The following is a 16488-nucleotide window of genomic DNA, read 5'->3' on the forward strand; positions in this document are numbered from 1 at the left end:
TTCTTTTTCAAATCTTTTTCAAAATAAGTTTCAATCACATCTTTTCAAAATCAATTTCAAAATCCTTTCTAACTTCTTTTCTAACCTCTTATCTTTTCAAAAATTGATTTTCAAATCCTTTTCAAACTAATCCTATCTTTTTGTTTGATTCTTATCTTTTTTCAAAACTACCTAACTAATTCTATCTCTAATTTTCGAAAATCACCTTCATCTTTTTCAAAATTCCTTTTTAAATTATTGTTTTAAATTTAATTTAATTTGATTTAATTTTTCCTTTCTTAATTTTTGAATTTTTAATTTTAATTCTAATTTAAAAACAAAAATACTTTTATTTTATTTTATCTAATTTTCAAAAATTCTTCTCTCTCACCCCTTCTAATTATTTATTTATCTACTAACACTACTCTTCTTCTTAAAAATTCGAACCCTCTCCCTCTTTCTGTGTTCGAATTTCTTTTCTTCGTCTACTCACATAAAGGAATCTCTGTACTGTGACATAGAGGATTCCTCTTCTTTTCTGTTTTCTTCTTTTTCATATGAGCAGGAACAAGGATAAGAACATTCTTGTTGAAGCTGATCCTGAACCTGAAAGAACTCTGAAGAGGAAGCTAAGAGAAGCTAAAGCACAACTCTCTAGAGAAAATCTGACAGAAATTTTCGAAAAAGAAGGAGACATGGCCGAAAATAATAACAATGCAAGGAAGATGCTTGGTGACTTTACTGCACCAAATTCCAATTTACATGGAAGAAGCATCTCGATCCCTGCCATTGGAGCAAACAATTTTGAGCTGAAACCTCAATTAGTTTCTTTGATGCAACAAAACTACAAGTTTCATGAACTTCCATCAGAAGATCCTTTTCAGTTTTTAACTGAATTCTTGCAAATCTGTGATACTGTTAAGACCAATGGGGTTGATCCCGAGGTCTACAGGCTTATGCTTTTCCCGTTTGCTATAAGAGACAGAGCTAGAATATGGTTGGACTCCCAACCTAAAGACAGCCTGAACTCTTGGGATAAGCTGGTCACGGCTTTCTTAGCCAAGTTCTTTCCTCCTCAAAAGCTTAGTAAGCTTAGAGTGGATGTTCAAACCTTCAAACAGAAGGAAGGTGAATCCCTCTATGAAGCTTGGGAGAGATACAAGGAACTGACCAAAAAGTGTCCTTCTGACATGCTTTCAGAATGGACCATCCTGGATATATTCTATGATGGTCTGTCTGAATTATCAAAGATGTCATTGGACCATTCTGCAGGTGGATCCATTCACCTAAAGAAAACGCCTGCAGAAGCTCAAGAACTTATTGACATGGTTGCAAATAACCAGTTCATGTAAACTTCTGAAAGGAATCCTGTGAGTAATGGGACGCCTCAGAGGAAGGGAATTCTTGAAATTGATACTCTGAATGCCATATTGGCTCAGAATAAATTATTGACTCAGCAAGTCAATATGATCTCTCAGAGTCTGAATGGATTGAAGGAATCATCCAATAGTACTAAAGAGGCATCTTCTGAAGAAGAAGCTTATGATCCTGAGAACCCTGCAATAGCAGAGGTGAATTACATGGGTAAACCCTATGGAAATACCTATAATCTCTCATGGAGAAATCATCCAAATTTCTCATGGAAGGATCAACAAAAGCCTCAACAAGGCTTTAATAATGGTGGAAGAAACAGGTTTAGCAATAGCAAGCCTTTTCCATCATCCACTCAACAACAGACAGAGAATTCTGAGCAGAATTCATCTAGCTTAGCAAATATAGTCTCTGATCTATCTAAGGCCACTGTAAGTTTCATGAATGAAACAGGGTCCTCCATTAGAAATTTGGAGGCACAAGTGGACCAGCTGAGTAAAAGAGTCACTGAAACTCCTCCTAGTACTCTCCCAAGCAATACAGAAGAAAATCCAAAGAGAGAGTGCAAGGCCATTGATTTGACCATCATGGCTGAACCTACAAGGGAAGAGGAGGACGTGAATCCTAGTGAGAAAGACCTCCTGGGACGTCCAGTGACCAATAAAGAGTTTCCCTTTGAGGAACCAAAGGAATCTGAGGCTTATCTAGAGACCATAGAGATTCTATTGAACCTCCTTCTGCCCTTCATGAGCTTTGATGAGTATTCTTCCTCTGAAAAGGATGAAGAAATTACTGAAGAGCAAGTTGCTAAGTACCTTGGTGCAATCATGAAGCTGAATGCCAAATTATTTGGTAATGAGACTTGGGAAGATGAACCTCCCTTGCTCACCAATGAACTGAATGCATTGGATAGGCAGAAATTACCTCAAAAGAAATAGGATCCTGGCAAATTCTTAATACCCTGTACTATAGGCACCATGACCTTTGAGAAGGCTCTGTGTGACCTGGGGTCAGGAATAAACTTAATGCCACTCTCTATAATGGAGAAACTTGGGATCTTTGAGGTGCAAGCTGCCAGAATCTCATTAGAGATGGCAGACAACCCAAGAAAACAGGCTTATGGACAAGTAGAGGACGTGTTAGTAAAGGTTAAAGGCCTTTACATCCCTGCTGATTTCATAATCCTAGACACTAGGAAGGAAGAGGATGAATCCATCATCCTTGGAAGACCCTTCCTAGCCACAGCAAGAGCTGTGATTGATGTGGACAGAGGAGAGTTAGTCCTTCAACTGAATGAGGACAACCTTGTGTTTAAAACTCAAGGTTCTCCCTCTGTAACCATGGAGAGGAAGCATGAAAAGCTTCTCTCACTGCAGAGTCAACCAAAGCCCCCACAGTCAAACTCTAAGTTTGGTGTTGGGAGGCCACAACCAAACTCTAAGTTTGGTGTTGAACCCCCACATTCAAACTCTAAGTTTGGTATTGGGAGGATCCAACCTTGCTCTGAACATCTGTGAGGCTCCATGAGAGCTCACTGTCAAGCTATTGACATTAAAGAAGCGCTTATTGGGAGGCAACCCAATGTTATCTAATTATATTTATTTATTTTCTATTGTTATTTTATGTTTTCTTTAGGTTGATGATCATGTGGAGTCACAAAAACTACTGAAAAATCAAAAACAGAATGAAAAACAGCATTAAAAATAGCACACCCTGGAGGAGAGCAGTCTGGCGTTTAACGCCAGAAACAAGCACCAAGCTGGCGTTTAACGCCAGAAACAAGCATCTGCCTGGCATTAAACACCATAAATAGGCTACATTTGGGCATTTTAACGCCAGAAATAAGCAGCAGTCTGGCGTTAAACGCCAGGATTGCACAGCAAGGGCGTTTTACACGCCTAATTGGAGCAGGGATGTTAAGTCCTTGACCCCACAGGATCCCCACATTTTCTTCTCTCCTCTTCACACCTTTTCATAACTTTTTCCCCAAATACCCTTCACCAATCACCTCAATCACTTTTTCCCATCACTTCTTCACCACTCACATCCATCCTCTCTTCCCCATAAACCCCACCTACCTTCAAATTTCAAACTAATTTCCCTCCCAAACCCAACCCTAATGGCCGAACCCTACACCCCCCTCACTCCTATATAAACCCCTCATTCCTTCTTCATTTTCACACAACAAAACTCTCTCTTCTTCCCCTTGGCCGAATACACCCCTCTCTCCCTCTCCTCCATTTCTCTTCTTCTTCTCCTTCTTTCTTTCTTCTTTTGCTCGGGGACGAGCAAACATTTTAAGTTTGGTGTGGTAAAAGCATAGCTTTTTGTTTTTCCATAACCATTAGTGGCACCTAAGGCCAGAGAAACCTCAAGAAAGAGGAAAGGGATGGCAATTGCTTCCACCTCTGAGTCATGGGAATTGGAGAGATTCATCTCAAAGGTCCATCAAGACAACTTCTATGAAGTTGTGGCCAAGAAGAAAGTGATCCCTGAGGTTCCTTTCAAGCTCAAAAAGAATGAGTATCCGGAGATCCGACTTGAGATCCAAAGAAGAGGTTGGGAAGGTCTCACCAACCCCATTCAACAAGTCGGGATCCTAATGGTTCAAGAGTTCTATGCAAATGCATGGATCACTAGGAACCATGATCAAAGTGTGAACCCGAATCCAAAGCATTGGCTTACCATGGTTCGGGGGAAATACTTAGATTTCAGTCCGAAAAATATAAGGCTGGCGTTCAACTTGCCAATGATGGAAGAGAATGCACGCCCCTACACAAGAAGGGTTAACTTTGATCAAAGGTTGGACCAAGTCCTCATAGACATATGTGAGGAAGGAGCTCAATGAAAAATTGACTCAAGAGGCAAGCCGGTTCAACTAAGACGGCATGACCTCAAACCAGTGGCTAGGGGATGGTTAGAGTTCATTCAACGCTCAATCATTCCTACTAGTAACCGGTCTGAAGTTACTATAGACCGAGCCATCATGATCCATAGTATCATAATTGGAGAGGAGGTGGAAGTTCATGAGATTATACCTCAAGAACTTTACAAGGTGGCTGACAAGTCCTCCACTCGGGCAAGGTTAGCCTTTCCTCACCTCATATGCCACTTCTACAATTCGGCTGGAATTGACATAGAGGGAGACATCCTCATTGAAGAGGACAAGCCCATCACTAAGAAAAGGATGGAGCAAATAAGAGATCATGGACCTCAGCAAGAGCATGAGGAAATTTCCCACCATGAAATCCCTGAGATGCCTCAGGGGATGCACTTTCCTCCACAAAACTATTGGGACTAAATCAATACTTCCCTAGGAGAATTAAGCTCCAACATGGGACAACTAAGGATGGAGCACCAAGAGCATTCCATCATCCTCCATGAAATTAGAGAAGATCAAAGAGCTATGAGGGAGGAGCAACAAAGACAAGGAAGAGACATAGAGGAGCTCAAAAGCACCATTGGTTCTTCAAGAAGAGGAAAACGCCACCCTCACTAAGGTGGACTCATTCCTTAATCTCTTTGTGTATTTATTTTCTATTTTCGGTTTCCATGCTTCATGTTTAATTATGTTTGTGTCTTTACTATATGATCATTAGTGTTTAAGTGTCTATGTGTTAAAGTTATAAATGTCCTATGAATCCATCACCTCTCTTAAATGAAAAATGTTTTAATTACAAAAGAACAAGAAGTACATGGTTTCGAATTCATCCTTGAAACTAGTTTAATTATTTTGATGTGGTGACAATACTTCTTTTTTTCTAAATGAATGCTTGAACAGTGCATATGTCTTTTGAAGTTGATGTTTATGAATGTTAAATATGTTGGCTCTTGAAAGAATGATGAAAGGGAGAAATGTTATTTGATAATCTGAAAAATCATAAAAATGATTCTTGAAGCAAGAAAAAGTAGTGAATACAAAAGCTTTCAGAAAAAAAAGAGAGAAAAGAAAAAAATGGCAAAAAAAAAAGAAAGAAAAAGCAAGCAGAAAAAGCCAAAAGCTCTTTAAACCAAAAGGCAAGAGCAAAAAGCCAATAGCCCTTAAAACCAAAAGGCAAGGGTAAATAAAAAGGATCCAAGGCTTTGAGAATTAGTGGATAGGAGGGCCTAAAGGAATAAAATCCTGGCCTAAGTGGCTAAACCAAGCTGTCCCTAACCACATGCTTGTGGCGTGAAGGTGTCAAGTGAAAACTTGAGACTGAGCGGTTAAAGTCAAGGTCCAAAGCAAAAAAAAAAGAGTGTGCTTAAGAACCCTGGACACCTCTAATTGGGGAATTTAGCAAAGCTGAGTCACAATCTAAAAAGGTTCACCCAGTTATGTGTCTATGGCATTTATGTATCCGGTGGTAATACTGGAAAATAAAGTGCTTAGGGCCACGGCCAAGACTCATAAAGTAGCTGTGTTCAAGAATCAACATACTGAACTAGGAGAATTAATAACACTATCTGAACTCTGAGTTCCTATAGATGCCAATCATTCTGAACTTCAATGGGTAAAGTGAAATGCCAAAACTATTCAAGAGGCAAAAAGCTACAAGTCCCGCTCATCTGATTGGAGCTAAGTTTCATTGATATTTTGGAATTTATAGTATATTCTCTTCTTTTTATCCTATTTGATTTTCAGTTGCTTGGGGACAAGCAACAATTTAAGTTTGGTGTTGTGATGAGCGGATAATTTATACGCTTTTTGGCATTATTTTTACATAGTTTTCAGTATAATTTAGTTAGTTTTTAGTATATTTTTATTAGTTTTTAAATAAAAATCACATTTCTGGACTTTACTATGAGTTTGTGTGTTTTTCTGTGATTTCAGGTATTTTCTGGCTGAAATTGAGGGACTTGAGCAAAAATCAGATTCAGAGGTTGAAGAAGGACTACAGATGCTGCTGGATTCTGACCTCCCTGCACTCTAATGAGCGGATAATTTATACGCTTTTTGGCATTATTTTTAGTATACTTTTAGTAGGATCTAGTTACTTTTAGGGTTGTTTTTATTAGTTTTTATGTTAAATTCACATTTCTGGACTTTACTATGAGTTTGTGTGTTTTTCTGTGATTTCAGGTATTTTCTGGCTAAAATTGAGGGACTTGAGCAGAAATCAGATTCAGAGGTTGAAAAAGGACTGCTGATGTTGTTGGATTCTGACCTCCCTGCACTCAAAGTGGATTTTCTGGAGCTACAGAACTTAAAATGGCGCGCTTCCAATTGCTTTGGAAAGTAGACATCCAGGGCTTTCCAGAAATGTATAATAGTCCATACTTTGGCCAAGAATAGACGACGTAAACTGGCGTTCACTGCCAGCTTTCTACCCAAATCTGGCGTCCAGCGCCAGATAAGGAGCCAAAAACCAGAGCTGAACGCCCAAACTGGCACAAATACTGGCGTTCAACTCCAAGAAGAACCTCTACACGTGCAACACTCAGGCTCAACCCAAACACACACCAAGTGGGCCCAGGAAGTGGATTTATGCATCAATTACTTACTCATGTAAACCCTAGTAGCTAGTTTATTATAAATAGGACCTTTTACTATTGTATTAGGCATCTTTGGATTACCTTATGATCCTTTGATCACGTTTTAGGGGGCTGGCCATCTCGGCCATGCCTGGACCTTTACTTATGTATTTTCAACGGTAGAGTTTCTACACTCCATAGATTAAGGTGTGGAGCTCTGCTGTTCCTCAAAGATTAATGCAAAGTACTACTGTTTTCTATTCAATTCATCTTATTTCGCTTCTAAGATATCCATTCGCACCCAAGAACATGATGAAGGTGATGATTATGTGTGACGCTCATCATCCTTCTCCTTTATGAACGCGTGCCTGACAAACACTTCTGTTCTACATGAAATAAGCTAGAATGAGTATCTCTTAGATCTCCTAACCAGAATCTTCGTGGCGTAAGCTAGAATGATGGCGGCATTCAAGAGAATCCGGAAGGTCTAAACCTTGTCTGTGGTATTCCGAGTAGGATTCAATGATTGAATGACTGTGACGAGCTCCTAACTCGCGATTGCAGGGCGTTAGTGACAGACACAAAAGGATAGTAAATCCTATTCCAGCATGATCGAGAACCGACAGATGAATAGCCGTGCCGTGACAGGGTGCGTGAGCATATTATTCACTGAGAGGATAAGATGAAGCCATTGGCAAGGGTGATGCCTCCAGACGATTAGCCGTGCCGTGATAGGGCATTGGATCATTTTCCCGAGAGATGACCGAAAGTAGCCATTGACAGTGGTGATGTATCACATAAAGCCAGCCATGAAAAGGAGTAAGACTGATTGGATGAAGATAGCAGGAAAGCAGAGGTTCAGAGGAACGAAAAGCATCTCCATTCGCTTATCTGAAATTCCTACCAATGATTTACATAAGTACCTCTATCCCTATTCTATTATTTATTATTCGAAAACATCATTATCAATTTATATCTGCCTGACTGAGATTTGCAAGGTGACCATAGCTTGCTTCATACCGACAATCTCCGTGGGATTCGACCCTTACTCACGTAAGGTATTACTTGGACGACCCAGTGCACTTGCTGGTTAGTTGTATCGAAGTTGTGACAAATTATGAATGTGTAATCACGATTACGCGTACCAAGTTGCTCACGTGCCAGGAATAGTTTGAGCCTGGACATCACAATTTCGTGCACCAAGTTTTTGGCGCCGTTGCCGGGGATTGTTCGAGTTTGGACAACTGACGGTTCATCTTGTTGCTCAGATTAGGTAATTTTCTTTTTGTTTTCTTTTCAAAAAAAAATTTTTTATTCAGAATTTTTAAGAATGAATTCCAGTGTTTCATGAAGCATGTGAAGCCTGGCTGGCTGTAAAGCCATGTCTAAATTCTTTTGGACTGAGGCTTCCGAACCATCAGAGGTAAGTTACATACTTGATAAATGATGAGCAGCAATTTGTTATCAAGAGCAATATACTCTGGTGTTAAATGCTGAAGCTTGGCTGGCCATTGGCCATGTCTAGTGTTTTGGACTGGAGTTTTCATTGAAAGCTTGGCTGGCTAGTGAGCCATGTCTAATTCCTGGACTGAAGCTTTAGACTAACATGGCAAGATTCCTGGAATTCATATTAAAAATTTTGGAATCCTTATTTCCCTTTTTCAAATTAATTTTCGAAAAAAAAAATCCAAAAAACATTTAGAAAATCAAAAAAATCAAAAATATTTTTGTGTTTCTTGTTTGAGTCTTGAGTCATGTTATAAGTTTGGTGTCAATTGCATATGCATCTTGCATTTTTTCGAAAATATCATGCATTCATAGTGTTCTTCATGATCTTCAAGTTGTTCTTGGTAAGTCTTCTTGTTTGATCTTGATGATTTTTTGTTTTGTGTCTTTTCATGTTTATCATATGCATTCTTGAATTCTTAGTGCGTAAGCATTAAAGAATTCTAAGTTTAGTGTCTTGCATGTTTTCTTTGCATTAAAAATTTTTCAAAATTGTGTCTATGATGTTCATCTTGACATTCAAAGTGTTCTTGGTGTTCATCTTGACATTCATAGCATTATTGCATGCATTCATTGTTTTGATCTAAAAATTTCATGCATTGCATATTTTTCATGTTTTTCATAAAAATTTCAAAAATCAAAAAATATCTTTCCTTTTTTTTCTCTCATCAAATTCGAAAATTTGGATTGACTTTTTCAAAAATTTTTAAAATCAAATTGTTTCTCATAAGTCAAATCAAATTTTCAATTTGAAAATCTTATCTTTTTTTTTTAAAAATCTTTTTCAAAAATCAAATCTTTTTCAAAATTCTTAGTTATTTTCGAAAATTCCAAAAATATTTTTCAAAAATCTTTTTCTTATTTTTATATAAAATTTTCGAAAATAACATAATCAATTAATGTTTTGATTCAAAAATTTCAAGTTTGTTACTTACTTGTTAAGAAAGATTCAAACTTTAAGTTCTAGAATCATATCTTGTGATTTCTTGTGAATCAAGTCATTAATTGTGATTTTAAAACTCAAATCTTTTTCAAAAACTAATTTCTATCAAATCTTTTCAAAAATATCTTCTTATCTTTTTCAAAAAAAATTTGATTTCAAAATATCTTCTCTAACTTCCTAACTTCTTATCTTTTCAAAATTGGTTTTCAAAATTTGTTTCAACTAACTAACTAACTTTTTGTTTGTTTCTTAACTTTTTCAAAACTACCTAACTAACTCTCTCTCTCTCATTTTCGAAAATATCTTCCCCCTTTTTTTCAAAATTTCTTTTTAATTTATTAATTATTTTAATTTTTAAATCTTAATTTTCGAAAATTACTAACATTTTTCAAAAACTATTTTCGAAAATCACTAACTCTTTTTCAAAAATTATTTTCGAAAATTCTCCCTCTCCCATCTTATTCTATTTATTTATTCATCTACTAACATCTCATCTCACATCTCAACCCTCCTCACAGTTGTGTTTCTTCCATTACATTACATTCTTTGTCTCCCCCTCTTCTTCTACTCACACAGGGATCCCTATACTGTGGTATAAAGGATCTCTATTATTATTATTATTTTTCTGTGCCCTCTTCTTTGTCATATGAGCAGGAGCAAGGATAAGAACATTCTTGTGGAAGCAGATCCAGAACCTGAAAGGACTCTGAAGAGAAAATTAAGAGAAGCTAAAATGCAACAATCCAGAGATAACCTTTCAGAAATTTTCGAACAGGAAAAGGAGATGGCAGCCGAAAATAATAATAATGTAAGGAAGATGCTTGGTGACTTTACTGCACCTAATTCCAATTTACATGGAAGAAGCATCTCCATTCCGGCCATTGGAGCAAACAACTTTGAGCTGAAACCTCAATTAGTTTCTCTGATGCAGCAGAACTGCAAGTTTCATAGACTTCCATCTGAAGATCCTTTTCAGTTCTTAACTGAATTCTTGCAGATATGTGATACTGTTAAGACTAATGGAGTAGATCCTGAAGTCTACAGGCTCATGCTTTTCCCTTTTGCTGTAAGAGACAGAGCTAGATTATGGTTGGATTCTCAACCCAAAGACAGCCTGAACTCTTGGGATAAGCTGGTCACGGCTTTCTTAGCCAAGTACTTTCCTCCTCAAAAGCTGAGCAAGCTTAGAGCTGATGTTTAAACCTTCAGACAGAAAGAAGGTGAATCCCTCTATGAAGATTGGGAAAGATACAAACAGTTGATCAAAAAGTGTCCTTCTGACATGCTTTCAGAATGGACCATCCTGGATATATTCTATGATGGTTTATCTGAGCTATCAAAGATGTCACTGGACACTTCTGCAGGTGGATCCATTCACCTAAAGAAAACGCCTGCAGAAGCTCAAGAACTCATTGACATGGTTGCTAATAACCAGCTCATGTACACTTCTGAAAGGAATCTTGTGAGCAATGGGACGCCTATGAAGAAGGGAGTTCTTGAAGTTGATACTCTGAATGCCATATTGGCTCAGAATAAAATATTGACTCAGCAAGTCAATATGATCTCTCAGAGTCTGCATGGAATGCAAGCTGCATCCAACAGTACTCAAGAGGCATCTTCTGAAGAAGAAGCCTATGATCCTGAGAACCCTGCAATAGCAGAGGTAAATTACTTAGGTGAACCTTATGGAAACACCTATAACTCAACATGGAGAAATCATCCAAATTTCTCATGGAAGGATCAAAAGCCTCAACAAGGCTTTAATAATGGTGGAAGAAACAGGTCTAACAATATTAAACCTTTTCCATCATCCACTCAGCAACAGACAGAGAACTCTGAACAAAATGCTTCTAATTTAGCAAATTTAGTCTCTGATCTATCTAAGGCCACTGTGAGTTTCATGAATGAAACAAGGTCTTCCATTAGAAATCTGGAAGCACAAGTGGGCCAGCTGAGTAAAAGGATCACTGAAATCCCTCCCAGTACTCTCCCAAGCAATACAGAAGAGAATCCAAAAGGAGAGTGCAAGGCCATTGACATAAGCGCCATGGCCGAACCTGTGAGGAGAGGAGAGGACGTGAATCCCAAGGAGGAAGACCTCCTGGGACGTCCAGTGATCAATAAGGAGCTTCCCTCTGAGGAACCAAAGGACTCTGAGGCTCATCTAGAGACCATAGAGATCCCATTGAACCTCCTTATGCCCTTCATGAGCTCTGATGAGTATTCCTCCTCTGAAGAGAATGAGGATGTTACTAAAGAGCAAACTGCCAAGTTTCTTGGTGCAATCATGAAGCTGAATGCCAAATTATTTGGCATTGATACTTGGGAAGTTGAACCTCCCTTGTTCATCAATGAACTAAGTGATCTGGATCAACTGACATTGCCTCAGAAAAGACAGGATCCTGGAAAGTTCATAATACCCTGTACCATAGGCACCATGATCTTTAAGGCCCTGTGTGACCTTGGTTCAGGGATAAACCTCATGCCCCTCTCTGTAATAGAGAAACTGGGAATCTATAGGGTGCAAGCTGCTAGAATCTCATTTGAAATGGCAGACAACTCAAGAAAACAGGCTTATGGACAAGTAGAGGATGTGCTAGTAAAGGTTGAGGGCCTTTACATCCCTACTGATTTCATAGTCCTGGATACTGGAAAGGAAGAGGATGAATCCATCATCCTAGGAAGACCTTTCCTGGCCACAGCAAGAGCTGTGATTGATGTTGACAGAGGTGAAATAGTCCTTCAATGGAATGAGGACTCCCTTGTGTTTAAAACTCAAGGATCTCCCTCTACAACCATGGAGAGGAAGCAGAAAAAGCTTCTCTCAAAGCAGAGTCAACCAGAGCCCCCACAGTCAAACTCTATGTTTGGTGTTGGGAGGCCACAACCAAACTCTAAGTTTGGTGTTGAACTCCCATATCCAAACTCTAAGTTTGGTGTTGGAGAGTCTCAACAAAGCTCTGCACATCTGTGAGGCTCCATGAGAGCCCACTGTCAAGCTATTGACATTAAAGAAGCGCTTGTTGGGAGGCAACCCAATGTTTATCTAATTCTTATTTTTATTGTTTTTCGTGTTTTCTTAGGTTCATGATCATGTGGAGTCACAAAATAAATATAAAAATTGAAAACGGAATCAAAAACAGCAGAAGAAAAATCACACCCTGGAGGAGCATCTGCCTGGCGTTCAAACGCCAGAACAGAGCATGGTTCTGGCGCTGAACGCCCAGAATGGGCAACATCCTGGCGCTGAACGCCCAGAACAAGCATGGTTCTGGCGTTCAACGCCAGAAATGGCAGCAAATGGGCGTTGAACGCCCAAAATGGGCACCAACCTGGCGCTGAACGCCCAGAGTTGTGTGCAAGGGCATTTTACATGCCTAAATTGGTGCAGGGATGTAAATGCCTTGACACCTCAGGATCTGTGGACCCCACAAGATCCCCACCTACCTCATCATCTCTCTTTCCATTCATGATCATCCCTTCTGTTTTCCATTTACCACTCACATCCATACACCCACTACCTTCAAAATTCAACATCTCTCTCCCACCCAACCCCACCCATATGGCTGAATACACACATCCATCCATCTCCTCCATATCTTCTTCTTCTTCTTCTATTCTTTCTTCTTTTTGCTCGAGGGCGTGCAACATTCTAAGTTTGGTGTGGTAAAAGCATAGCTTTTTTGTTTTTTTCCATAACCATTGATGGCACCTAAGGCCAGAGAAACCTCTAGAAAGAGGAAAGGGAAGACAAAAGCTTCCATTAAGGGTCTATAGCTCAGTGGTAGAACATTTGACTGCAAATCAAGAGATCCCTGAGATACCTCAGGGGATACATTTTCTTCCACACAATTATTGGAAGCAACTAAGGGTGGAACATCAAGAGCACTCCATCATCCTTCATGAAATCAGAGAAGATCTAAAAGCAATGAGGGAGGAGCAACAAAGACAAGGAAGAGACATAGAAGAGCTCAAGGACATCATTGGTTCCTCAAGAAGGACACGCCACGATCATTAAGGTGGATTCATTCCTTGTTCTTATTTCTTCTGTTTTTCATTTTCTATGTTATGTGCTTATCTATGTTTGTGTCTTCATTACATGATCATTAGTAGTTAGTAACTTTGTCTTAAAGTTATGAATGTCCTATGAATCCATCACCTCTCTTAAATGAAAAATGTTTTAATTCAAAAGAACAAGAAGTACATGAGTTTCGAATTTATCCTTGAACTTAGCTTAATTATATTGATGTGGTGACAATGCTTCTTGTTTTCTGAATGTATGCTTGAACAGTGCATATGTCTTTTGAAGTTGTTGTTTAAGAATGTTAAATATGTTGGCTCTTGAAAGAATGATGACTAGGAGACATGTTATTTGATAATCTGAAAAATCATAAAAATGATTCTTGAAGCAAGAAAAAGCAGCAAAGAACAAAGCTTGCAGAAAAAAAAAAGAAAAAAAAAGGGGCAAAAAAAATAGAAAAAAAATAGAAAGAAAAAAAAAAGCAAGCAGAAAAAGCCAATAACCCTTAAAACCAAAAGGCAAGGGCAAATAAAAAGGATCCCAAGGCTTTGAGCATCAGTGGATAGGAGGGCCTAAAGGAATAAAATCCTAGTCTAAGCGGCTAAACCAAGCTGTCCCTAACCATGTGCTTGTGGCGTGTAGGTGTCAAGTGAAAACTTGAGACTGAGCGGTTAAAGTCAAGGTCCAAAGCAAAAAAAAAAAAAAGAGTGTGCTTAAGAACCCTGGACACCTCTAATTGGGGACTTTAGCAAAGCTGAGTCACAATCTGAAAAGGTTCACCCAATTATGTGTATGTGGCATTTATGTATCCAGTGGTAATACTGGAAAACAAAGTGCTTAGGGCCACGGCCAAGACTCATAAAGAAGCTGTGTTCAAGAATCATCATACTGAACTAGGAGAATCAATAACACTATTCGAAATCTGAAGTTCCTATAGATGCCAATCATTCTGAACCTCAATGGATAAAGTGAGATGCCAAAACTGTTCAAGAGGCAAAAAGCTATAAGTCCCGCTCATATGATTGAAGCTCTGTTTCATTGATGGTTTGGAATTTATAGTATATTCTCTTCTTTTTATCCTATTTGATTTTTAGTTGCTTGGGGACAAGCAACAATTTAAGTTTGGTGTTGTGATGAGCGGATAATTTATACGCTTTTTGGCATTGTTTTTAGTATGCTTTTAGTAGGATCTAGTTACTTTTAGGGATGTTTTTATTAGTTTTTATGTTAAATTCACATTTCTAGACTTTACTATGAGTTTGTGTGTTTTTCTGTGATTTCAGGTATTTTCTGGCTGAAATTGAGGGACTTGAGCAGAAATCAGATTCAGAGGTTGAAAAAGGACTGCTGATGCTGTTGGATTCTGACCTCCCTGCACTCAAAGTTGATTTTCTGGAGCTACAGAACTTGAAATGGCGCGCTTCCAATTGCTTTGGAAAGTAGACATCTAGGGCTTTCCAATCTCAGCCATGCCTGGACCTTCACTTATGTATTTTCAACGGTAGAGTTTCTACACTCCATAGATTAAGGTGTGGAGCTCTGCTGTTCCTCAAAGATTAATGCAAAGTACTACTGTTTTCTATTCAATTCATCTTATTTCGCTTCTAAGATATCCATTCGCACCCAAGAACGTGATGAAGGTGATGATTATGTGTGACGCTCATCATCCTTCTCCTTTATGAACGCGTGCCTGACAAACACTTCTGTTCTACATGAAATAAGCTAGAATGAGTATCTCTTAGATCTCCTAACCAGAATCTTCGTGGCGTAAGCTAGAATGATGGCGGCATTCAAGAGAATCCAGAAGGTCTAAACCTTGTCTGTGGTATTCCGAGTAGGATTCAATGATTGAATGACTGTGACGAGCTCCTAACTCGCGATTGCAGGGCGTTAGTGACAGACACAAAAGGATAGTAAATCCTATTCCAGCATGATCGAGAACCGACAGATGAATAGCCGTGCCGTGACAGGGTGCGTGAGCATATTATTCACTGAGAGGATAAGATGAAGCCATTGGCAAGGGTGATGCCTCCAGACGATTAGCCGTGCCGTGACAGGGCATTGGATCATTTTCCCGAGAGATGACCGAAAGTAGCCATTGACAGTGGTGATGTATCACATAAAGCTAGCCATGGAAAGGAGTAAGACTGATTGGATGAAGATAGCAGGAAAGCAGAGGTTCAGAGGAACGAAAAGCATCTCCATTCGCTTATCTGAAATTCCTACCAATGATTTACATAAGTACCTCTATCCCTATTCTATTATTTATTATTCGAAAACATCATTATCAATTTATATCTGCCTGACTGAGATTTGCAAGGTGACCATAGCTTGCTTCATACCGACAATCTCCGTGGGATTCGACCCTTACTCACGTAAGGAATTACTTGGACGACCCAGTGCACTTGCTGGTTAGTTGTATCGAAGTTGTGACAAATTATGAATGTGTAATCACGATTACGCGTACCAAGTTGCTCACGTGCCAGGAATAGTTTGAGCCTGGACATCACAATTTCGTGCACCACACTCAAAGTGGATTTTCTGGAGCTACAGAACTCCAAATGGCACGCTCTCAATTGCATTGGAAATTAGACATCCAGGGCTTTCCAACAATATATAATAGTTCATACTTTGCCCGAGTTTAGACAACGCAAACTGGTGTTCAACGCCAGAAATAGGATACAAACTGGCGTTCAACTCCAAGAGAAGCCTCTACATGTGTAAAGCTCAATGCTCAGCCCAAGCACACACCAAGTGGGCCCCAGAAGTAGATTTCTGCATCAATTATCCATTTCTGTAAACCCTAGTAACTAGTTTAGTATAAATAGGACTTTTTACTATTGTATTTACGTCTTTGGATCATCTTTGGATTATCTTTTGATCCTTTGATCATGTTAAGGGGGCTGGCCTCTCGGCCATGCCTGGACCTTCATCACTTATGTATTTTCAACGGTAGAGTTTCTACACACCATAGATTAAGGTGTGGAGCTCTGCTGTTCCTCATGAATTAATACAAAGTACTATTGTTTTTCTATTCAACTCAAGCTTATTCCGATTCTAAGATATTCATTCGCACCTCAATATGAATGTGATGATCATGATAGTCATCATCATTTCCAACCTATGAACGTGTGCCTGACAACCACTTCCGTTCTACCTTAGATTGAATGAGTATCTCTGGGATTCCTTAATCAGAATCTTTGTGGTATAAGTT

General features: G+C 38.9%; 2 non-coding genes across 2 annotated transcripts; both read right to left on the bottom strand.

Moving 5' to 3' along the window:
- Nucleotides 1–1067: 1067 nt before the first annotated feature.
- Nucleotides 1068–1175, bottom strand: LOC148570849 (small nucleolar RNA R71). The gene has a single exon (XR_015908621.1). It is a non-coding gene; the product is annotated as a small nucleolar RNA R71 (small nucleolar RNA).
- Nucleotides 1176–10433: 9258 nt separating this feature from the next.
- On the bottom strand, nt 10434–10541 carry LOC148570850 (small nucleolar RNA R71). The gene has a single exon (XR_015908262.1). It is a non-coding gene; the product is annotated as a small nucleolar RNA R71 (small nucleolar RNA).
- Between the last annotated feature and the right edge of the window lie 5947 nt (nt 10542–16488).

This window comes from Arachis ipaensis, chromosome B3, assembly GCF_059453495.1.
Source record: "Arachis ipaensis isolate K30076 ecotype BB chromosome B3, ASM5945349v1, whole genome shotgun sequence".
Lineage (NCBI taxonomy): Eukaryota > Viridiplantae > Streptophyta > Magnoliopsida > Fabales > Fabaceae > Arachis > Arachis ipaensis.